The 24,049-nt window shown below is 41.8% G+C and overlaps 1 pseudogene; it reads left to right on the top strand.

Annotated features, from left to right (window-relative positions):
- Positions 1-3,601: 3,601 nt before the first annotated feature.
- On the top strand, positions 3,602-4,674 carry LOC141133972 (3'(2'),5'-bisphosphate nucleotidase 1-like; annotated as a pseudogene).
- Positions 4,675-24,049: the final 19,375 nt, after the last annotated feature.

Here is a 24,049-nt window from a genome sequence, read left to right as displayed (position 1 = left end):
TTCTGATTTTAACTCCCTCTGTGATACTCTGAATAACACTCGGGAAGTGACTTTCGGATTTCTCCAGGGTATTAGTGCCTCTAGGTCCAGCTCCGTTCTCTTGAACCCGCACACTAACCCCTCTAAAGTCTCTGCAGAAGTTCTATTTCCCTCTGGGTTACACTCACTTGTGTTTCTGAGTGATGATCCATGTCGCACACAGAAAATCCTCGCCCAGTCTTGGATGTCAGTATTGGCAGCAATTTGGAAGAAAGTACTTCAGTTCCTCTCCATCAACATAGCTTGCTTTCTTTCTCCTCACACAGGGGAGAACACCAGCGCTGTATCAGTGAGCCTTGAGAAAGTCACGTGTCAGTGATGCAACGCGTGGGAGGAGTCTAGGACACAGTCTGCTGAATACATTGTATCAAGCAGCAGCAGCTTGCGTAGCAAGCCTTGTCCTTACAAGCCAGCTGAGATCTGCCTATCTGCATGCCTAAAACAAGTCAGGCACACGTGAGTGTATCACTGTGCTGTTTTGCCTGTGAACTTTTATTGTAACAATATTGCGCAATGTTTTCTCTCTTTGTTTATTTTACATAAAACCACTTGATACTGAGAAAATTACCATTCATTGTGGCTGTGGAAGAAATAGCTCAGAGGGTGAACAAATAAGTACTGCAGGAATCCAGATATCACAGATTACTGAGGATTGAACTGTCGCCTGTTACTTATTTTATCTCATGAATTTAATCATCTATATTTAATCAGATTCTATTGGCACTATTTATCTATTTATACTCATCAATTGTATATATATTGCACCTTTATAAGCATATCATTTATTTATTTTTTATTATGGAGGATTCAACACTTATCACAGGGAATATATCTAATTTATTTATTTATTGGCACTAATTTGGATTGATTACTATTTGCAAATGCATTTTTAGTATATCTATAAACAATTGTTGCTTAGTTTACTTTGGAGATATCGCACCACTTCCAGTGGATTTGTATAACTGGAGGAACACAGTTTTTAAATATTTGCGATTTTTTCATATATTTGCGATTTTATATATATGCGATTTTTTTAGCGAATTGGTAGAACTTGGTCCATAGGTTGGACTTGATGGACTTGTGTCTTTTTTCAACCTCACCTACTATGTAACTATGTAACTATGGTAGCAATTTTTTTCACATTGTTTTTTTAGCACAAAAAATTCTTTTCTCACATTGATTGAACTTTGTATCAGAGCGCATCAATCTATGTTATATATATGCAGCACTTATACCTAGCATTTAGAGTTAATGATGGAAATCTAAGAATGAAAAAAACTAAATGCATATAGAGGCCACAGGTTGCTAGTGGTGAAAAACAATGGGATAGTGGCATGGCGGGCAACAGAGCATTCTAATATAGGGCATCAATAAAACAGACAGATTATACAAAGAAATTCGTAAAAGCATTATTCATTAAGTATAATCAATAGATTAATGTATAAATAGTGCATAAATAGTACATTAAAGTATGCACCATTAAATAAGCATAAATTTACAGATTAATACATATTTTACGTACAAATCACTAAATAAAGATTAGGAGTGTAGACAAGAGGGGAAAGGGGGATGGGGAAATAGAGGGGGGAGGGGGATGGGAGGGAGAGGGGAGGGGGGCTAAAGGGAGGGGGAATAAAAAAAAAAGAGTTAAAAAAGGGGGAAAGAAATGGCAGAACAAGTTGGGAATGGGTAATCAGGCCATTGAGAGTGAAGATACATGGCTTGTTTACAGGAGGGGTTTGAAACTAATGCCGCGTACACACGAGCGGAATTTCCGACAGAAAGAGTCCGATGGGAGCTTTTCATCATATATTCTGACCGTGTGTATGCCCCATCGGACTTTTTCTGTTGAAAATTCAGATGGACTTGGATAGAGAACATGTTCTATATTTTTCCGACGGAACAAATGACTATCGGAAAAAATGCTCGTCTGTATGCTGTTCCGACGCACCAAAAATGACGCATGCTCTGAAGCAAGTACGAGACAGAAGCTATTGGCTACTGGCTATTGGACTTCCGTTTTCTAGTCCCGTCGTACATGTTGTACGTCACCGCATTATGGACGGTTGGAATTTGGTGTGACCGTGTGTATGTAAGACAGCTTGAGCGGAATTCCGTCGGAACTATGTTTATTCCGACCGTAAAACCGGTCGTGTGTACAGGGCATTACAGTTTAGTTTAGACCAGGATATATCATGGCTTTAAGGCCATGTATCCATCTGGTCTCGAACTGTAGTAGGGCACGATCCACACTACCGTCTCTGGTGTTCAAAGGTAGATGGTCAAGTGCAGATAAGGAGATCATGTGGGGGTCAAAGTTGTGGTAAAGACCCACATGTATGCTCACAGCTGTTTCCATTTTTCTTTTAGCGATGGGAACTACATGATCACGGATTCTTTTGAAAAATGGACGTTTGGTTTTACCGATGCAGTAACAACCACATCGGCATTGCATAATATAAACTACTCTGGGGCTTTGACAGGTCACCTTTTGTCTAATAGAGTGTATTTGTCCATTAGGAAGAAATATTTCACAGCTGTTACTGATGAAACGACATACATCGCATCCACCACATGCAAAGGTTCCTGTTTTGTTAGCTACTGAGGTGGATGCTATGTTATGATGACTATATACCAGACAATCTTTTATAGATTTCGCTCTATTATAGGTAATTTCTGGGTGTGGTTTGATGTATTTGTTGATCATGGGATCTGCTGAGAGTAATGGCCAAAATTTTTTTAGGATTCCACAAATTTGTTGACGTTGTTTACAGTACGGGGTAATGATTCTAATACATTCTTTGACATCCCTGTTTTTAGTTGAGTAAATCAGAGAACTTCTCTCATGTTTTAGAGTTTTGTTGAAAGCCTTCTTCAAGCAACTATGGCTATACAAAAAAGCAAAAAATAATTAACAAATTAATTACAAGCAACGCTCCTTTTAAAGTGCAAGTGAAAAATCACACTCTAATGTGAAAACAAAACCATAAAAATGGTAAATTAATATCAGTGATGATATCTACCAACTGAGTGAAGCATTAAATCAACATAATGGAAAAAAATTACTGAAATAGTGAAAATTATCAAAATATACGAAGTAAGAAATAAGAAGTCCAAAAATAGTGTTCAAAATATCAATGTGTTCGAAAATTAAATGTTCAAATAATGGTAAAACAAAACTTCTGAGTAAATTAAGCTTCTGGGCAAGTCTTCCTTGGGTTCAGCAGAGCATCAAATAACAGTAATCCGTCACCATCACCAGCCACACATCCTACTCACCAGATGGAAGTGACTCCCATTACAGGAGTCAAACACGCTTTAAGGACAACCAACGAAGCGTCTCACAGTCACAGCTAAGTGCAGGGGCTGGGACTCAGGTGCTGGAACTCAGGTGTCTTGATTAACACTGTGGCTACTTGAATGCATGCAACCGGACTCCAACTGCATGCAGGATAGTCTCAGGAGCACATGTGTCCCATTTCTTACATCCAGGACTGGCAAATACATAGGCCGAAGCCTGCCCTTCAATTAACTGAATGATCTTATTCCCTGCACCACCCACATGCACAACCTTATCAGGGTTTATGGCATCAATACAGTCGTTCACCAGTTTGCTGCTGTGAGACCGGGTAGTAGTGACGATGTGTTTTCCTTCTGGGACCTCTTTCAGCTGAAATCCAAAAGCTCCAAGACCCAGGACACCCCAAATAGTCCTTCCCAGCACGGTGTTGTCACCAGCCTGGTAATTATAGTAGGGCTAATTTATCACTCCAGCGATTGCTTTTCCTTCATATGCTATCCCAATTAGAAGAGTGACATGGTCCAGAAGACCTTCAGTGTATTCTTTAGTGCCATCCAAGGGATCTACCCACACCACCAACTCTTCCTCTTTAATGCTGCTGTACTGAGCTGGGAAAGTGGTCTTCAGAATTTCTGCAAATTCCCCGGTGGCAGACTGGAGCAAATGACCTGCAGACTGCGGCTGACCATCTGGTTCATCAAAGTATATGTTCCTGTCTTGCAAGAAAATTCCCACAGCTAACCATCATCGGCAAAGAGGACTTGCCCCTTACCGATACCGAAGAGTCACTGATTGAAACCGGGGAATTTGCAGAAATTCTGAAGACCACTTTCCTAGCTCAGTACAGCAGCATTAAAGAGGAAGAGTTGGTGGTGTGGGTGGATCCCTTGGATTGCACTAAAGAATACACTGAAGGTCTTCTGGACCATGTCACTGTTCTAATTGGGATAGCATATGAAGGAAAAGCAATCGCTGGAGTGATAAATCAGCCCTACTATAATTACCAGGCTGGTGACAACACCGTGCTGGGAAGGACTATTTGGGGTGTCCTGGGTCTTGGAGCTTTTGGGTTTCAGCTGAAAGAGGTCCCAGAAGGAAAACACATTGTCACTACTACCCGGTCTCACAGCAGCAAACTGGTGAATGACTGTATTGACGCCATAAACCCTGATAAGGTTGTGCGTGTGGGTGGTGCAGGGAATAAGATCATTCAGTTAATTGAAGGGCAGGCTTCAGCCTATGTATTTGCCAGTCCTGGATGTAAGTAATGGGACACATGTGCTCTTGAGGCTATCCTGCATGCAGTTGGAGTCCGGTTGCATGCATTCAAGTAGCCACAGTGTTAATCAAGACACCTGAGTTCCAGCACCTGAGTCCCAGCACCTGCACTTAGCCGTGACTGTGAGAAGCTTCGTTGGTTGTCCTTAAAGCATGTTTGACTCCTGTAATGGGAGTCACTTCCATCTGGTGAGTAGGATGTGTGGCTGGTGATGGTGAGGGATCACTGTTATTTGATGCTCTGCTGAACCCAGGGAAGACTTGACCAGAAGCTTAATTTACTCAGAAGTTTTGTTTTACCATTATTTGAACATTTAATTTTCGAACACATTGATATTTTGAACACTATTTTTGGACTTCTTATTTCTTACTTCGTATATTTTGATAATTTTCACTATTTCAGTAATTTTTTCCCATTATGATGATTTAATGCTTCACTCAGTTGGTAGATATTATCACTGATATTAATTTACCATTTTTATGGTTTTGTTTTCACATTAGAGTTTGATTTTTCACTTGCACTTTAAAAGGAGCGCGGTTTGTAATTAATTTGTTAATTATTTTTTGCTTTTTCATTATTGTTATAATGTGCTGCTCCCTAATTAATTTACTTAATTTAATTTTCCATATGCGCGAGTAGGTAATTGTTACCGTTTTCCAAAACTATGGATATAGCCATAGTAGTCTAGAGTATAAATCACGTGCTGCTCTATGGAAGCCCTCATCATTGGAGCAATTCCTTCGTATACGAAGATATTGACTATATGGTATGCTTTTTTTTAACAGGACTGGGTGAGAACTTGTCGCATGCAGTATGATGTTTCCTGCTGACGGCTTTCAAAACAGGGAGGAGCCCAGAGAGCCATCGCTGTTAAGAAATATTTAGAGGTCTAAAAAATTGACTTTAGCAAGATCACTTGTCATAGTAAATTTAAGGTTGTATTGATTGTTTCCAATGGTAGTCATGAACAAATCCAGTTCATCTTTTGTGCCAGTCCAAAACATCAATACATCGTCAATGTATCAATGCCAGGCGGCGACGTGCCCAAGCATAGTTCCTTCTTCCACCCCCCAGGTACAGGTTGGCATACGATGGGGCACAACATGTCCGCATCGCAACCCCCTGCACCTGGAGGTAGTGGGAGGCTGCAAAGACAAACACATTGCGTGTAAGGATAAATCTCAAGAGGTCAACTATGAATTTATTATAGTTGTTGGCTAATTTGACCCTTTCTCTCAGATGACTTTCAATTACCGATAGACCTTTTTCATGAGGAATATTGTTGTACAAACTTTCGACGTCATTGGTTACCAACCATGTATTAGAAGGAAGAGTGACACCTTCAAGATTTTTAAGCAAGTCCATAGTATCTTTAACATATGAGGTAAGTTACATCATGGGCGGATTAAGGTATTGATCTACGATACTACTAGCATTTTTGATTAGACATTCACACCCAGATACAATGGGTCTGCCCGGTGGTGATGTAAAAAAGATATATGAGTATTAGGGAGAGCATAAAAGATTGGAATTTTCGGATTTTTGATATGAAGGAAATTCCAGGTGTTTTCATCAATAATGCCTTGATGGCAGGCTTTTAGGATAATACTATAGTATTCTTTGTTATAGTGATCTATAACAGTTTTGGTAATGGATCTGTACCAATCTTTATTTTGCAAAATTTCTAAACACATAGTTTCATAGAATTCAATATCCATTATTGCCAAATTGCCACCCTTATCGGCTGGTTTTATTATTGATGAGTTACTTTATAAAGAAGTTAGTGCCTGTTTTTGTTTGTTCGAAGGATTATTGGGTTTGGTCTTTTACCAGGTGGTCTTTTCAATTTCCTGGGTAGTCTGTTGTACAAAAGCCCAGATGTTATGGTTGTTATTTAATAGTGGGAAATTACGCGACTTTGGTTTAAAAGAGAAGGGAGGGGGGAAGGTCACACCCCCCAGGACATCCAACGATGAGTCATCAAGAGGGATTTCCAGTTCGGTCTGGCTCTTCTCCCATAGCTCCATAAGATCATCGATTGCACGAAGCTTCTGTAGAGTATAAGTACCAACATCTGGACCCTTGGAACCAATAGGTCCAGACAGTTGTGTAGGTTTATCATAAAAAGTTTTGAACACAAGTCTAGGTGCAAACAAATGGATGTCTTTTATTATTGTGAATCTGTCTACATCCGAGTCCGGGCAGAAGGTCAGGCCTAGTTTGAGAAACTGGTCCTCCACATCGGACAACTGATATGAAGACAGGTTTATTATTTCAAATTGGGTTTTTCTCCCAGTTGTTGAGGTAAGGTGTACAGAAGTGGGCTCAGGCCCATCTCTTGCACCTTTCCTAAAAAAATTGGTGCTAGTTTGGGATCTAATTGTGAAGAATTTGTAGTGAAAAGCATGGTATTAAGGCTACCTACCTTATTGGAGATACATGGTAACACACGTGCGGATGAAGATGCATTTAGATCCGTAGTTAGAACCGGTGCGAAAGTACCAGACACAATATTGGACAGTGAATGCTGTGACATGGGTGATTGTGATTGTATACTTCTTGCATGACCCGGAGGTGTCCGGTTCTGTGTCATTCCAAAGGTACGTTTGAAGGACTCCAACGATTGGGCATCCGAATTTCCTTGTTTTTTTTTTTTTAGGTAGTCTGTCTTCAGAAAGGTCACGATACCAAGTGGATTGACCAGAGAGGATTGGAGATGTAGAAGAAATGTTAAGAATAATGTTATCTACATTCGGAGGTGTATAGTTTGTTTCTCTAGGGAAATGTCTAGGTTGTGCTTTTGAGTTCCATTTATACGCATAACCTCTCTCATGTGCTGATTGGTCCCGCAGGAATTTTGTTTCTTTGCCTTTTATAATGTCGGCAGTGTATTTTTCTATCATTTCTGCACGTCACACTTTTCAGATATTTATTTGTAGAACATTTTGAAAACCATTTATTATTTTTCTTCCATTTCACAATTATGTGCCATTTTGTGTTGGTCTATCACATAAAATCCCAATAAAATACATTTATGTTTTTTGTTGTAACATGATAAAATGTGGAAAATTTCCAGGGGTATGACTACTTTTTCAATGCACATGTACATACATGGCAAAATGTACAAAATTCTTGCTAAATTCCTAATAAATATTAAAGGTTAAAACTGTATTGAGTTAATAAATAACAAATATTAGTAAATTTTTAATTGCTCCTCTTTGTGAAATGAGGAAAATGAAAGGTACGCAAAACTGTAAATAAAAACAATTTACTCTCTGAAGGTTATCATTTTCAACGTACAGCTTTCAGAAATTGTAAAAAAAAACCCCAAACAATATATTTTCTGAAAGCACGTTACATAGTTACATAGTAGGTGAGGTTGAAAAAAGACCTTGTATATCCCTGTATGTTGTGGGCGTTCAGGTGCTTATCTAATAGTTTTTTGAAACTATCGATGCCCCCCGCTGAGACCACCGCCTGTGGAAGGAATTCCACATCCTTGCTGCTCTTACAGTAAAGAATCCTCTACGTAGTTTAAGGTTAAACCTCTTTTCTTCTAATTTTAATGAGTGGCCACGTGTCTTGTTAAACTGCCTTCTGCGAAAAAGTTTTATCCCTACAGTGGTATTTGTAAATTTAAATCATATCCCCTCTCAAGCAACTCTTCTCCAGAAAGAATAAGTTCAGTGCTCGCAACCTTTCTTCATAACTAATATCCTCCAGACCCTTTATTAGCTTTGTTGCCCTTCTTTGTACTTGCTCCATTTCCAGTACATCCTTCCTGAGGACTGGTGCCCAACACTGGACAGTATACTCCAGGTGAGGCCGGACCAAAGTCTTGTAGAGTGGGAGAATTATCGCTTTATCCCTGGAGTTAATCCCCTTTTTAATGCATGCCAATATTCTGTTTGCTTTGTTAGCAGCAGCTTGGCATTGCATCTACTAGGACCCCCAGGTCCTTTTCCATCCTAAATTTTTGCCACCCAAATGCAATATTTTACATTTTTCTACATTAAACCTCATTTACCCCAACCTCCAGGTCGTTTATGAACAAATTAAATGGGATTGGTCCCAGCACAGAACCCTGAGGGACCCCACTACGCCCCCCCGACCATTCCGAGTATTCCCCATTTATCACCACCCTCTGAACTCGCCCTTGTAGCCAGTTTTCAATCCATGTATTCACCCTGTGGTCCATGCCAACGGACCTTATTTTGTACAGTAAACGTTTATGGGGAACTGTGTCAAATGCTTTTGCAAAATCCAGATACACCACGTCTACGGGCTTTCCTTTATCTAGACAGCAACTCCCCTCCTCATAGAAGGTTAATAGATTGGTTTGGCAAGAAAGATTCTTCATGAATCCATGCTGATTACTGCTAATGATACCGTTTTCATTATTAAAATCTTGTATATAGTCCCTTATCATTCCCTCCAAGAGCTTGCATATTATTGATGTTAGGCTAACTGGTCTGTAATTCCCAGGGATGTATTTTGGGCCCTTTTTAAATATTGGTGCTACATTGGCTTTTCTCCAATCCGCTGGTATCATTCCAATCAGCAGACTGTCAATAAGAATTAGGAACAATGGTCTGGCAATTACTTGACTGAGTTCCCTAAGTACCCTTAGGTGCAAGCCATCTGGTCCCGTTGATTTTTTAATGTTAAGTTTCCCAAGTCTAATTCTAATTCTGTCCTCTGTTATGTGGGTGCTTCCTGTGATGTGTCATGAGGATAAACACTGCAGTTTTTGTTACTGAAGCTCCCCAATTCTCTTGTGAAGATTGAATGTCAGGAAAGGTTTCACCTGCTGGTGGCACTGTCAGATCTATGGGCCGCAGTTCCTGTGTCCACCAGCAGGTGTATCCCGTCAGTTTAGCGCCAACATCATCTCCTGCAATCAGGCATCACCTGAGACTTGGTATTGCTCCTTGTGCTCTGACCTGTGTTCGCTATCCTGTGATCCTGTATCCGTTATCCTGTGATCCTGTATCCGTTATCCTGCAACCCTGTATAGATAGATAGATAACTGCCTAAACCAAAAGTATATACAGGAGTAAGATGCAATCGGAATCGTAAACAAGCCAGGGTCATACACAGAGATCAAGCAGATAGGGATGGGAACAAAACAGGACAGGGAGGGGGTAGCAGGAGACAGGGGGATTAGGCGGAAGGGATCAGGCTGCAGGGCAGGGGTCCAGGAATGGATATAGTGTCAAAGGATAACAGATACAGGATCACAGAATAACGGATACAGGATCACAGGATAGCAAACACGGGTCAGGGCATAAGGAGCAATACCAAGGCCATGAGTGTAAGCATCTATAAGTATGCCTCCTGCAATTAGTCTCAGGTGATGCCTGATTGCAGGAGATGATGTTGGTTCCAGACTGCTGTGATACACCCGCTGGTGGACACCGGAACTACGGCCCATAGATCTAACAGTGCCACCAGGAGGTAAAACCTTTCCTGACACTGAGGAGAAGAATAAATTCAATACCTTCGCCGTCTCCATCCTTTGTAAGCAAATGTCCTTCCTCATTCTTTATGGGGCCAATGTGGTCTGTCCTCCCGTTTTTACTATATAAACCAAGTGTACTGCGCTAGCAACTAAATGTGTAAAAATATATATATAAACATAAACCACACAAAACACACAAGACACCACATGTGTTAATAAAATGACACGTGAATATAGATATGGATGTGTCAGAGAACTGGACCTGCAGCTCGTGCATCCGAGCCAACACTCAGTGTGCGTGCACTAAGCTGCAACACCAGAGCTCCAAGACCCTCCACAGAAACAATATCAATTAGTGTAGAGGTGGCAGGATCATGGGACGATGCACTACTTGAACATATGCATCTATCAAACCTCAGAATTAGCAAATTAGCATACAATGGTATAAACAAAAATATGAATGTATAGATATAGCATAACAATTGTGCAAAAAATAGGATAGCATGGAGCAAAAACCACTCAGCACGTTCCAGATAGCACAAAGAGACCATAGAATGTCATCTACAATATATATGCTTCTTCATGGGATATACAATAAAATAATAAACGGGCTTCCAACTTTTCATCTTTTCCAACACCCAGGGCCAATGGTGTAGTGATGTAAAAGGATTGCTCATAAAGCCATAGAAGCACACGTTCCACCGAAGGAGAGAAGAGAAGTATATAGCATAAAACCTTTTAAAAACAAAAGGTCACCTGCGCATAAATGCGCTACTCACAGGACCGGCAAGGAAAGCAGGCATTCAGATATTTCGGTCGGTTCGCCGCTCATGGCGTGCGTTCCACCGCCAGGAAGTGATGTCACTGGTACAGGCCGAATGAACGTAAACAGGATATTGCGTCGACGCGTTTCGCCCCTCCCCCAGGGCGTTATCAAAGATGAAAAGTTGGAAGCCCGTTTATTATTTTATTGTATATCCCATGAAGAAGCATATATATTGTAGATGACATTCTATGGTCTCTTTGTGCTATCTGGAACGTGCTGAGTGGTTTTTGCTCCATGCTATCCTATTTTTTGCACAATTGTTATGCTATATCTATACATTCATATTTTTGTTTATACCATTGTATGCTAATTTGCTAATTCTGAGGTTTGATAGATGCATATGTTCAAGTAGTGCATCGTCCCATGATCCTGCCACCTCTACACTAATTGATATTGTTTCTGTGGAGGGTCTTGGAGCTCTGGTGTTGCAGCTTAGTGCACGCACACTGAGTGTTGGCTCGGATGCACGAGCTGCAGGTCCAGTTCTCTGACACATCCATATCTATATTCACGTGTCATTTTATTAACACATGTGGTGTCTTGTGTGTTTTGTGTGGTTTATGTTTATATATATATTTTTACACATTTAGTTGCTAGCGCAGTACACTTGGTTTATATATTTTCAAAGTACAGTACTTTCACTCTGCTGCTGCAACAAAGTTCCATTTTTTTCTTTCTTTTTTGGTTTCACAAAAGAATCTGTTTGATACCATATATTTGCAAGCGCTGTATTGTATGATTTTATACTCCCGTTTTTACTGTTTACATACTAAAAGAATTTCTTGGGATTTTTTTTGCTCTCCTCCGCTATGTGTCTTTCATGTTCTATCTTAGCTGCCCTAATTGCACCCTTACATTTCTTGTTGCATTCTTTATGCTGTCTGAATGCTGATGATGATCCCTCAACCTTGTATTTTTTGAAGGCCTTCTCTTTTATATGCCTTTTACATTGGAGTTAAGCCATCCAGGACTTTTGTTCCCTGTTTTAAATGTATTACCCAGTGGGAGGCATTGGCTAATGCCCTTAATTAATCTTAAAGCGAACCCATCTCTCCTCCGTGTTCTTTGTTCCTAAAATTTTATCCCAACTTATGCCTTCTATCAAGGTTCGTAGTTTAGGGAAGTTGGCTCTTTTGAAATTCAGTGTCTTTGTATTCCCCTTATGTTTCCTGTTTGTGTGATTTATACTGAAGCCAATTGACCTGTGATCGCCGTTTCCTAAATTGCCCCGTATTTCCACAGGTCTGTTTTGTTGGTAATCAGTAGATCTAGTAAGGCTTTATTTCTAGTTGGTGCGTCTACCATCTGACCCATGAAATTGTCCTGCAAGATATTTAGGAACTGACGAGCCTTCAACGAATGTGTGGTTCCCTCCGCCCAGTCTATGTCTGGATAATTAAAATCCCCCATTATGATAACACTTTCCATCCTTGCTGCTATCCAAATTGTGATAGGAGGTCTGTCTCCCCTCCTCCCTTAGGTTAGGGGGCCTATAGCATCCTCCCAGTATTATTTTCCCCTTAGCTTCATCCCTTTGGAGCTCTACCCATAAGGATTCCACCTCCTCCCTAGCTCCCTTAGTGATGTCATCTCTCACATTCACTTGTACATTATTCTTAATATATAGACATACACCTCCCCCTTTTTTACCCTCTCTATCCCTGCGATAAAGGTTATACCCTTGAATGGTTGCCAGCCAATCATGAGAGCTGTTGAACCAGGTCTCTGAAATTCCCACAAAATCCAAATCCTCCTCGTACAACAGTATCTCTAGTTCACCCATCTTGTCTGTCAGGCTCCTGGCATTGGTGAACATGCCACATAGTTTCCTGTTATTGGGTGTTTCGAGACTGCAACTAGGACTTGTTACTATACTTACCTTGGGTTTATGTGCTTTAGTTAACCTACCACTAATGCCCCCAATACTACCCTCCAGACTATGTTCATTGCTGACTATCTCTACCTCTGGACCCTCCCCGTCTCCTAGTTTAAAAACCACTCTAACTTTTTGGCCATCTTTACTCCCAGCAGATCTGCACCCTCCTCATTTAGGTGCAGTCCGTCCCTTCTATAGTACTGGTGACCAACTGAGAAGTCAGCCCAGTCCTCCAGGAACCCAAACCCCTCCTTACTACACAAGCTCCTCAGCCACTTGTTTACTTCCCTAATCTCCCTCTGCCTTTCTGGTATGGTTCGAGGTACCGGTAGTATTCCTGAGAATACTACCTTGGAGGTCCTTTTCCTCAATTTAGCTCCCAAGTTCCTAAAATCATTGTTTAGGACACTCCATCTGCCTCTGACTTTGCCATTGGTGCCAACGTGCACCATGACAGCTGGGTCTTCCCCAGCCCCTCCCAGTGCACCATGACAGCTGGGTCTTCCCCAGCCCCTCCCATAAATCCCAGTAATCTGTCCACCAGATCCGTGATATGCCGAACCTGAGTGCCCGGTAGACAGCATACAGTTTGGCGCTTCAGGTCTTTGTCACAGATTGCCCTCTCTGTCCTTCTAAGACATTCATTCAAAGACTGTCCTTCTAAGACAGTCATTCTAACATGACCTATAGAATAAAAGAAAAATTAAAGAGCTACTGATTTTTTTAGGCCCCGCAATAGTTCCGCAAATGTTTATCAAATCGCTATTTTCAATTAAAATACACTAAAATCATTATTAGTGGATACATACATGGAAAAATGTATAACATTCCTGCTAAATTCCTACTAAAAAAAAAGTTAAAACTGTATTGAGTTAACAAACAACAAATATTTGAACATTTTAAATTGTGCCTTTTTGTGAAATGGTGAAAACAGAAGGTATGCAAAACTGTAAATAAAAAACATTTATTCTAAAAATCTGAAGGTTACCATGTTCACTTACAGCTTTCATAATTTAAAATGACCCCACAAGCCATACATTTTCTGAAAGCACATGACCTGTAGAATAAAAAAAGTGCAACTGATTTTTAAGGCCCCGCAATAGTTGCGCAAATGTTCATCGCTATTTTCAATAAAAATACACTAAAATAATTATTAGTGTACACAAACACAACATAACTTACAAAATGTTTGCTAAATTGCTACGAAGGCCTCTTTCACGTTGGGCGTATTAAAGTGTATGCACATGGAGGGTAGTGTTTAACCGCATGGGGATGCACAGGTGTTCCATGCATCCCTATGCATACAGTTCCATTCATGTCAATTGGGATTCAAAGGCTGCAGGGGCATAGCTGCTGCTTCCAATCTGACATCCGTGTGGGTGTGTGTGCATGACCCTGAATGCAGACAGTGTGAGCTCAGGGACATAAATATCAAATTGAGAACAACGGCTGTGTTTTTGCAGTTGCACACACTTTAACCAACTTCAGTTAGAACACAGAGAGGGAACACAGTTAACCCCTTGATCACCCCCTAGTGTTAACCCCTTGATCGCCCCCTAGTGTTAACCCCTTCCTGCCAGTGACATTTTTACAGTAATTAGTGCATTTTAATAACACTCATCACTGTATAATTGCCAATGGTCCCAAAAATGTGTCAAAAGTGTCGGATGTATCCGCCATAATGTCGCAGTCCTGATAAAAAAACGCAGATTGCCGCCATTATTAGTAAAAAAAAAGTAATAATAAAAATGCTATAAATCTATCCCCTATTTTTTAGACGCTATAACTTTTGCGCAAACCAATCAATATACTCTTATTGTGATTTTTATTACCAAAAATATGTAGAAGAATACATATCGGCCTAAACTGAGAAAAAAAAATTACCTTTTTTTTAAAAAAAATGGGGATATTTATTAAAGCAAAAAGTACAAAATATTGTGTTTTTTTTCAAAATTGTCGCTCTTTTTTTGTTTATAGTGCAAAAAATAAAAAACACAGAGATGATCAAATACCACCAAAAGAAAGCTCTATTTGTGGGAAAAAAGGACATCAATTTTGTTTGGGTGCAGCGCCACACGACCGCGCACTTGTCAGTTAAAGCGACGCAGTGCCGAATCGCAAAACATGGCCTGGTAGTTCAGCAGTCAAATCTTCCGGGGCTGAAGCGGTTAATACTAAATTAGAGGTCCGCGCTTAGGAGATTAAAGGGTTGCAGCCTCCCCCTAATTAGTTCCCACTGGGATCTATTTGAGTATAAAAAGAAAAAATGGGGATATGGCGCTCCCCTGTAGTGAAGCAAATTATAAGTTTAAATTACAATAAAAATAAAAAAAAAAAATAAATAAAAATAAAAAGATCGAAAGTAAACAAATAGTGCAGGACCCAGTGCAATTATTAGGGTGCAAATCTATATGAATAAACAGATTTTAGAGCAAGTGATATATACGTGCGTGAAAATAATATAAGCATACAGTACTCTAAATCACAAAAAACACTAAGCCAGGTTTCACACATGTGCGGTGCGAATTGAAGCTCAGGTTTCACTGGGGAGATAAAAATCTCCTGTTCAACGGATTCATTGCGTTTTTGCTCAGGATTAGAGAGCAGGGAGAGGGGGAGGGAGTGGGGGGGAGAGGGGGAGGTGTAGTGAGGAGAAAGAGAAAATCCTTGTTCAGAACGCAATGCATCTGCGAATCAGATGCGTTCCCATAGGAGATAATAGGCTTGTAGTTCGCACCGCAATGCCCAAAAAACGCACACGTTTTTTGTGCAATGCGCAGTGCGAATGCAACGCACATATGTGAACCAGATACATTCATATGAATGTATTTTAAAATGTCCTGCGAATTAGATGCGGTGTAAGCCGCATCTAATTCGCATAGGTGTGAACCCGGGCTAAATCTCAAAAAAACAAACAAAAGAAAACAAAAAATGTTTTCAGTGCATCCGCCCTTAATGCAAACAGCGGTGATAGAAAATGCTAGAGTGTATAATCAATGTATACATTTAATCCAATAGCATCTGCTCCTGGTGAGGTTAACTGTGAAACATATACTAAACTTATGCCAGAAAATACGTGTATGTATACAATGATATAGGTAAACCATTAATTAGCTTGTATAAAGTGTATATAAAAAAGTCCAAGCCGGGATAACAGGGGTATCTTCCCACCATATGCAATCCAAGGAAAAAAATAAAGATAAAAAACGGTGACTTCTGTGCTCATAGAAACTGGTGACTCCAGGTGCTCCCCCAGTGTTTTCCCCACTCACCAGAAGTAGTCACCCCTACAGGGGTAATAGGCATAGAGTGGGTGGCTTAGGATGGATGTCCCCTTAGATGTCCCGCTTTGTACTCCGCTCCTCCGCAGGCTTGCACCAGCGATCCGGTTCAGAACTCCCGGCAAACGTTCCAAAACTGGACTCATCCGTATTTTAACACCACCAATCAGTCCTCTCCTCCAGACAAAAAGAAGAAACAGGGGACTCCCGTAGTGAAGTAAGCTCGGTTTATTTTAAAAAATGTGTAATCCATAAAACCATAAAACAGCAGACCCAGTGCAGCACGGCCGTGAGCAAGGATGAGACCAGGAAGTTAATACGCCCAACGTGAAAGAGGACTTCGTAGCTGAAATTTTTTAAGTTATGTTGTGTTTGTGTACATTAACCACTTGCTTACTGGGCACTTAAACCCTCCTCCTGTCCAGACCAATTTTCAGCTTTCAGCGCTGTCGCACTTTGAATGACAATTGCGCGGTCATACAACATGGTACCCAAATGAAATTTTTATCAGTTTTTTCCCACAAATAGAGCTTTCTTTTGATGGTATTTGATCACCTCTACGGTTTTTATTTTTTGTTAAAAAAATTGAAAAAGACAGAATTTTTTTTAAAAAATTATATTTTTTTTATATTTTGTTATCAATTTTTGCAAACAGTTAATTTTTCTCCTTCATTGTTGTACACTGATGAGGTGGCACTGATGAGCACCGATAGATGGCAGTGATGGGCACTGATGGGTGGCGGTTATGGGCACTGATGGGTGGCAGTGTTGGGCACTGATTGATGGCAGCACTGCTAGGTGGCACTAATAGGTGGCACTTGTGGGCATTGATAGGTGGCACTTGTGGGCATTGATAGGTGGCACTTGTGGGCTTTAATAGGTGGCACTTGTGGGCACTGTGGGCACTGGCAGATGGCACTTGGAGGCACAGATGAGGCATCTGTGCCTCCTTCCTCTTCGGGACCGATGTCCCTTTGACATAAGCCGGTGATCGGCTTTTTTTTCCTCCTCACGCTATCAGCGTGAGGAGAAAACGAAACCGATCACCGAGCTTTTGTTTACATCATGTGACCAGCTGTCATTGGCTGACAGCTGATCACATGGAAAGGGGCCGGGACCGGCTCCTTACTCGGATCTGTGATCATCCGAGTCTCCGTGACTCGGTGATCACAGCGCGCACACCGCGCGCCCTGCGCGTGCATAGGGGAGGACGTCATATGACGTCCTCCCGGAGATTGAGGTCCGCGCTGTAGCCGTCATTCGGCTATGGCCCGTACCTCAAGTGGTTAATAATGATTTTAGTGTATTTTTATTGAAAGTAGCGATTTGATAAACTTTTGCATTTGCATCTCTGTGCAGGTAAACACTGTCTTGCAGGGGTATATGCTGTGTATGCCGTGTGTGAACAAGGCCTTACTATGTTTTTTGTTTTTGTTTTTTACAATTTTATTTTTTTTATATTTTGTACTTTTTTGGGGGGTTGGGAGGCTTTGGTGAGGTATCAGAGGTCTAAACAGACCCCTGGTGTCTCTTTTTTGAGACAGAGAAAGACAGTCACTTTCTCTGCAGCCTTAGCTGCACATTACATGAATGAATAGGAGTCTGTATAGAGATTCCTATTTCTTCATAAACTGACACATAGTAAACACTGTTTACTATGCTCAGTTATCAATGGATACAGGAGCAGGATCAGTAGTGTTTGCTGACTGTATCCATGGAAAGAAAGGGAGGGGGCTGGTAAACACATGTTTACCAAGCTGCCCCCCCTCTCCATCATGATGACAGCTTCCCCGAGTGCCAGAACTGTATCTGCAGGCAGCGAGAGGGGGAGGAGGGGATGCCAGCCAGCAACAGGGGATTGGTGAATCGGAGGCCATTGTGGGGGAGTAAGAGTGGTAAGGGGGGGTCAGATTGGTGGGGGGGCATATTTCAATGCCTTCAAAACCCCTGCAGCAACAGAAGCTGGAGGGAGAGGCAGAGGAGTGAAGCTGGTGGCTGCAGGGTAGCTACAGGGGATCGGGCCTGGGGGGAGGCACGGATTGGTGTGAGGTGAACAGCTAATCAGAGCTATCTGTTTGTTCAGCAATGTCTGCTGAACAGTTTTGCTATAAGCTCATGCTCACTGAAGTGAGCATGAGCTTATAGCAGAAGGAGGAACAGCGTACAGACTTGGCCAGCCGGAAGCAGTGCTGTAGGTCCCGTACGTCGTATGGACCTGGCAGCGAAAGTGTTAAATCTTGGAAAAAAAGTAAATTTGATGGGTCAATCAACCACATTTGGAGCTATTTTATGCCTCAAGCTCATTGTTCCTTTATAAATGATGTGGGGTTGTTTCGGTAAAAGCGACCCCAAAATTCTATCTTTTTTAGAGTTGGCCAATGCTTTTTGATTATCGTTTTAAAAGTATAATGTTGAAATGAATATGAATTTACTAGGGAACAACTAAAGGATTCATCATACTGATCACTTTTGTTTGCTCCCTTCAATAGTGTATTCCTATCATGAAGGGCAAGCTTATTCACCCTCCTATTCCACTAGGAATAACAGATATGAGCTTTTAGACCACGATAGAACAGGCTTGTATGCTTCTAAAAAAGGGGAATTACTTGTCGCCCGTTTGATACCCCTGGTGGTTTATGGGACAGGAATTCTTGCTCAGACTCTGAGCAACACCGTCCTTTGGAAGATCAGGGACATGGAGATGAGATGAATAAAACCAAAGAGGCTCCGGGGGGGCGTGTTTGGTCAAAAAAAAAAGTGGGTTTAAAAGATACAGGTACTTTGGCTGTGCTGACTCAGGAGGAGAAATCTATGCTCCTCCCTGCAAACTTAATACATTTGAAGCCTTTATGGATATTCAGAGGTATGGAAGAGGAATATTGGGACAGCTAGAGAAAGTTATAAGCATGCAGAACTTTCTACTGCATCCTTATTAACCACCCCCTTGGGGAAACCAGACCCCTTTATTTCGGTCTTTAAGGATTTGGTCCTTTCCTTCAAGACTTGGACTCCCTTAAAGCTAATGAGACAACTAAAAACAAGGCTCTGGAAAATGGTCTTAAACAATTGTGTGATAGAAAGAACATTATTTTTTGACACGCAGATAAGGGCGTGGGGATTGTGGTGTTGGATAAAGTGGACTATGTGGCTGAAATGAAAAATATCCTTTCTGATAGATCTACATATTTACCTTTATGTTCCAACCCCACTAATACCTTTAAACAAGATCTACAAAGAGTTAATGATGTAGGATATAGGGAGGGTATCCTCAATAAAAAAGAGAAAACGTATTTGATCCCTATGGCTCCACATGTACTGGTGATTTATTATGTGCCAAAGGTACATAGGAATCCTACCAAGCCCCCTGGACGGCCAGTCATAAGCGGCATTAATTCGGCCACATCTAGAATTTGTAAGTAATTAGAATAGAAGATGAATTTTTTACAACTAGTACCGACAATGCCTACTTATATAAAGGATACTACACATGTTCTCAATTTACTAAAAGAGGTGAGGTGGAAGGAGAGCTACATGTTAACTACAGCAGACGTGGCCCCTCTTTACACTATTATCCTGCATGATCAGGGCCTGTAAGCAATGATGTACTATTTAGATCAAGATAGTTCTGTACCAGTCAGACAGAAAGCGTTTATCACCCAATTGCTCGACTTTGCCATGCGTCACAGCTATTTTTGGTTTGGGGGTTCCTATTTTTTACAAGATCGTGGTGTTGCAATGAGATTGAAGTTCACTCCAAGCATGGCAAACCTATTCATGGCCAAATGGGAGGAGGCTGTCATCCTGAAAGATCGTAGACCTGAGCTAGTCTTCTGGTGAAGATATATGGATGGCATCCTTCTCCTATGGGATGGGGACTAATGCTGCGTACACACAAGTGGACTTTACGGCAGACTTTGCCCGGCGGATGGGATTTCGTCGGACAATTAGATCGTGTGTGGGCTCCAGCGGACTTTGTTTTCTCAAAAGTTTGACAGACTTAGATTTGAAACATGTTTTAAATCAATCCGTCGAAATCGAGTCTGGTCGAAAAGTCCGCTCGTCTATATGTTAGTTCGACGGACAAAAAGCCACGCTAGGGCAGCTATTGGCTACTGGCTATGAACTTCCTTGTTTTAGTCCGGTCGTATGTCATTACGTACGAATTCGACGGACTTTGGTGGATTGTGTGTAGGCAAGTCCATTCATTCAGAAATTCCATCGTAAAGTACGTCGAAAAGTCCGCCGGGCAAAGTCTGCCGTAAAGTCCAACCGTGTGTACGCGGCATTAGATTCCCTTAACACATTCATTCAGGGCCTGAATATTAATCATAAGAGCATGCAACATACAGCTAGCAAACAAGAAACGGCATTCTTGGATTTGAAACTAGTTGTGGAGGGTGATTCCATCATTACCACTACATACTTTAAAGAGACTTATAGGAATGGCTTTATATCAGTAGACAACTGCCATCATGCATCATGGCTGAAGGCAGTTCCTGCAATTAAGGCATAATTGCACATAACAAAAGGATTATTTTTCCCAAGCACAAAAATCTAAAATCATGGTTTTTAGAAAAGGGTTATGATGGGGATTCCTTAGGGCTATCAGGGATGTTGCCCTTCTCTATAGGAACACACTATTGGAGGGAGCGAACAAAAGTGATCGAAATTATGACTCCTTTGGTTGTTCCCTAGTGACTTCATATTCAACTCAACATTATGCTCTAAAAAGATCATCAAAAAGCATTGGCCAGGGGGAGCGCATGTGCGAGGCTTAACATGGAGCTCCGCAATCCCCGCCACAGACTCCGGACCGAACGACACATCCAGACCGCCAAAACGAGCCAGAAACCCGGCGATCCTCTCCCGCAACTCCCGAGCCTCAACCGGGATGGTTTTAACGGGACATAGGGGCAAAAACAAGTCCAAGCCGATCAAGGAGGCCCTGGCCTGCGCCTCTTCTAAGATGGCGGTGAAAGCCCTTGCAAAACAACACGCTGCATCCCCAGCAAGATCAGAACGGACAGACAGTGAGGAGGAAGAGGACACAGATCCTACATACAGCGGTTCCCCCGCACCTCCACAATCAGGTATGTCTCAGCCTGATTTCCTGAAACATATGGAGAAAATGTTAAACAGGGCCCTGAAAGCTACATCTGACCAAATAACTAATAGACTGTCACGGGAGATAAGGGAACTCGGTCAGCGTACAGCAGACTTGGAAACCAGGGTAGATGATATAGAGCTCACTATACAAGAGCATGCCAAGGAACATGCGGCCCTCCGTGAGGAAAATGCCACATAACTCTCACGTTTGGAGGATGCAGAGAATCGCTCGCGCAGGTCCAATTTACGACTCCGGGGTATCCCTGAAGCGATCGATGATATACAATCCTTCACCACAGCCCTCTTCCAAGAGCTCTGCCCTTCCATACCCATCGAACGCCTGGAATTTGACAGAATTCACAGGGCGCTGACTTGCCGTCAACAAGACGGCCCTCCACGGGACATAATAATCAAACTACACTTTTTCCATACAAAAGAGCAGCTACTCACAGCTGCCCGGAATAAGGACGCTCTCCAGTTCCAAGACCACAAATACCAACTTTTCGCTGACCTGGCACCCCTCACCATTGCCAAAAGGCGAGCCATGAAGCCGCAATTACAAATCCTGATCCAACACCAGATAAAATACACCTGGCGATTTCCCTTCTCCCTCCAGTTTACGTATCAGGGGCGGCAACACTCTTCCACATCCCCAGAATCACTTCAACGTCTTCTTGAATCGCTTCATCTGTCGCCCCCTTCACACCAATCTGAGACTTCACTACCACGTACTCCAGCCCGCTCATCAACCCAACCATACACCACCACTCCAAAGCGGAACCAATCAGGCCCCTCCTCGATCCGAAAGGGAACCCCAGCTCGCCAAGCAATCCTTTTTGATCCGAAAGCTCACACGTCTCGCTGAACAGAAATTGATCATCCATGGCTTTCTTATAACTCCTGGTCACACAATTGGTATCACACAGACCGGAAATAGATGTGGTTTTATCCTGTTACCGTGACACAGGAGTTAGTGCTCCTATAAGTTCTCTTATCGTAACGGGACGCACCAAACACGACCCCCTTATTTCTATTATGGGGCGTATATATATTTTGGATACATTCCTTTTGGTATGTTCCGCTTGCTCTTGTTTTTCTTCTTTTTTTTTCTTTTTTTTTGTTTTTTTTGCAGCTAGTTTTCTACCTTAAGTCTTTGATTAAGGTTTTGAATATGCTAACTACGGAATTTGTAATAATATGGATAACATGATCCTCTCTACATTTTTGCATTCCCCCAGATATTTTTTATCTCAACTGTGCCAACTGTCTCTTTCCTCCCATTCCCACTCCTTTCCCTTCCCTCCTCCTTTTCTTTTTTTTTTTTTTTTCTTTCTCCCTCTCTCCCCTCCTAACCCCCTAGACCTTTCTCTCTTTCCCCAAACTCCCCTTCCCCCCTTTTTTCCTCTCTCCTCCCTACCCTCCCCCTAACCTTCCTCTCATGTTCCCATTCTTTTTCTGATTTATTGGCACTGAGTTTTCCCACTAAGTGGGACTGTTACCTGTATAGTATACGTGCATACAATGTCCTTAAGGTTAACTGTTTATATGGTTTGAATACTACAGTTCTTTATTTTGTCCCGGTCTGTGGCGGAGAACTGTCACTGCTCCTGTAGGATGCACGTGCTCCCTCTCCAGCTGGCTGGTTTCTAGGTGCGGGCATGTACCTGTTGGGCTAAAATGTCCAACGCACTAGGTGTTTTTACACTTCCTTGTTCTCTCTACAAAACTCTTTTACTATTCCTTCACCCCCCCTTTCTGTTTTTCCTCTCACTTCTCTCTCTGCCTCTTTCTTTGTTCCCCACTAGGTCGGAGGGATCGCGTGACCCTCAAAAATCTTCCCTATAATATCTCTCCCAGAACACGTAAATGGCCCCCTTGAATATACTCTCCCTTAACGTTAAGGGACTTAATTCCCCTAATAAAAGGGTTAAGGCATTCCAAACTTTCGCATCCCTGAAGGCCAACATAGTAGCCCTACAAGAAACTCACTTCTCTACTCAAGCAACGCCCAAATACTTTAGTTCCAAATACCCCCAAGTGTTCACCGCCTCTGCTGCCACAAAGCAACGAGGTGTCCTTGTTGCATTTCATCATACCCTTCCGTTTATTTTAACTAATGAAATCAAAGACCCTGAAGGTCGTTACATTATCTTAGTTGGACATGTGCAAGATGTGATGACTACTATAGTCTCCTACTATGCCCCTAACACTAACTCCAATTCCTTTTTTTACCCACCTACTACAAGTGATAAGATAACACTGTAAGGGCACCCTTTTTCTGTGTGGTGACTCCAACCAAGTACTGCACCCACACCTCGATAAATCTCCCTATGCTCCTGAACAATATTCCTCTTCTATATCATTTCGCAAACTTTTCCAGCAAGCCTCTTTACTAGATACCTGGAGAGAATGCAATCCTGCTAAGTAAAATTTTACTTTTTATTCCTATCCGCACAAATCCTTTTCGAGGATTGACCATATCTTTATACCAGTTTCATCCTCGCCAACCCTACTCCACTCACACATACTCCCAATAACCTGGTCAGACCACTGCGCGGTGATTACTACAGTCTCTTCCCTGATTTCTCAATTGAAAGATCACACATGGTGTATAAATGAGGCACACTTAACTAACCAATCCTATTGTTTTGATATACAACTAGCCCTTAAAGAATACATACAACATAACTCCACACCAGGTATCTCTCCTGTTCTATTATGGGAGGCTCACAAACCCGTGATCCGAGGCACCTGTATATCTATATCCACTCATCTCAAAAGAGACAAAAAACTCAGAGCCCAGCAATTAGAGGCAGAATTTCACCGCCTCTTCCTTCAATTCCAATCCGTTCCAACTGAACCTCATAGAATTGCGCTAGA

Source organism: Aquarana catesbeiana, linkage group LG03 (assembly GCF_042186555.1).
Source record: "Aquarana catesbeiana isolate 2022-GZ linkage group LG03, ASM4218655v1, whole genome shotgun sequence".
Lineage (NCBI taxonomy): Eukaryota > Metazoa > Chordata > Amphibia > Anura > Ranidae > Aquarana > Aquarana catesbeiana.
This window is presented reverse-complemented; position numbering and strand designations above follow the sequence as displayed.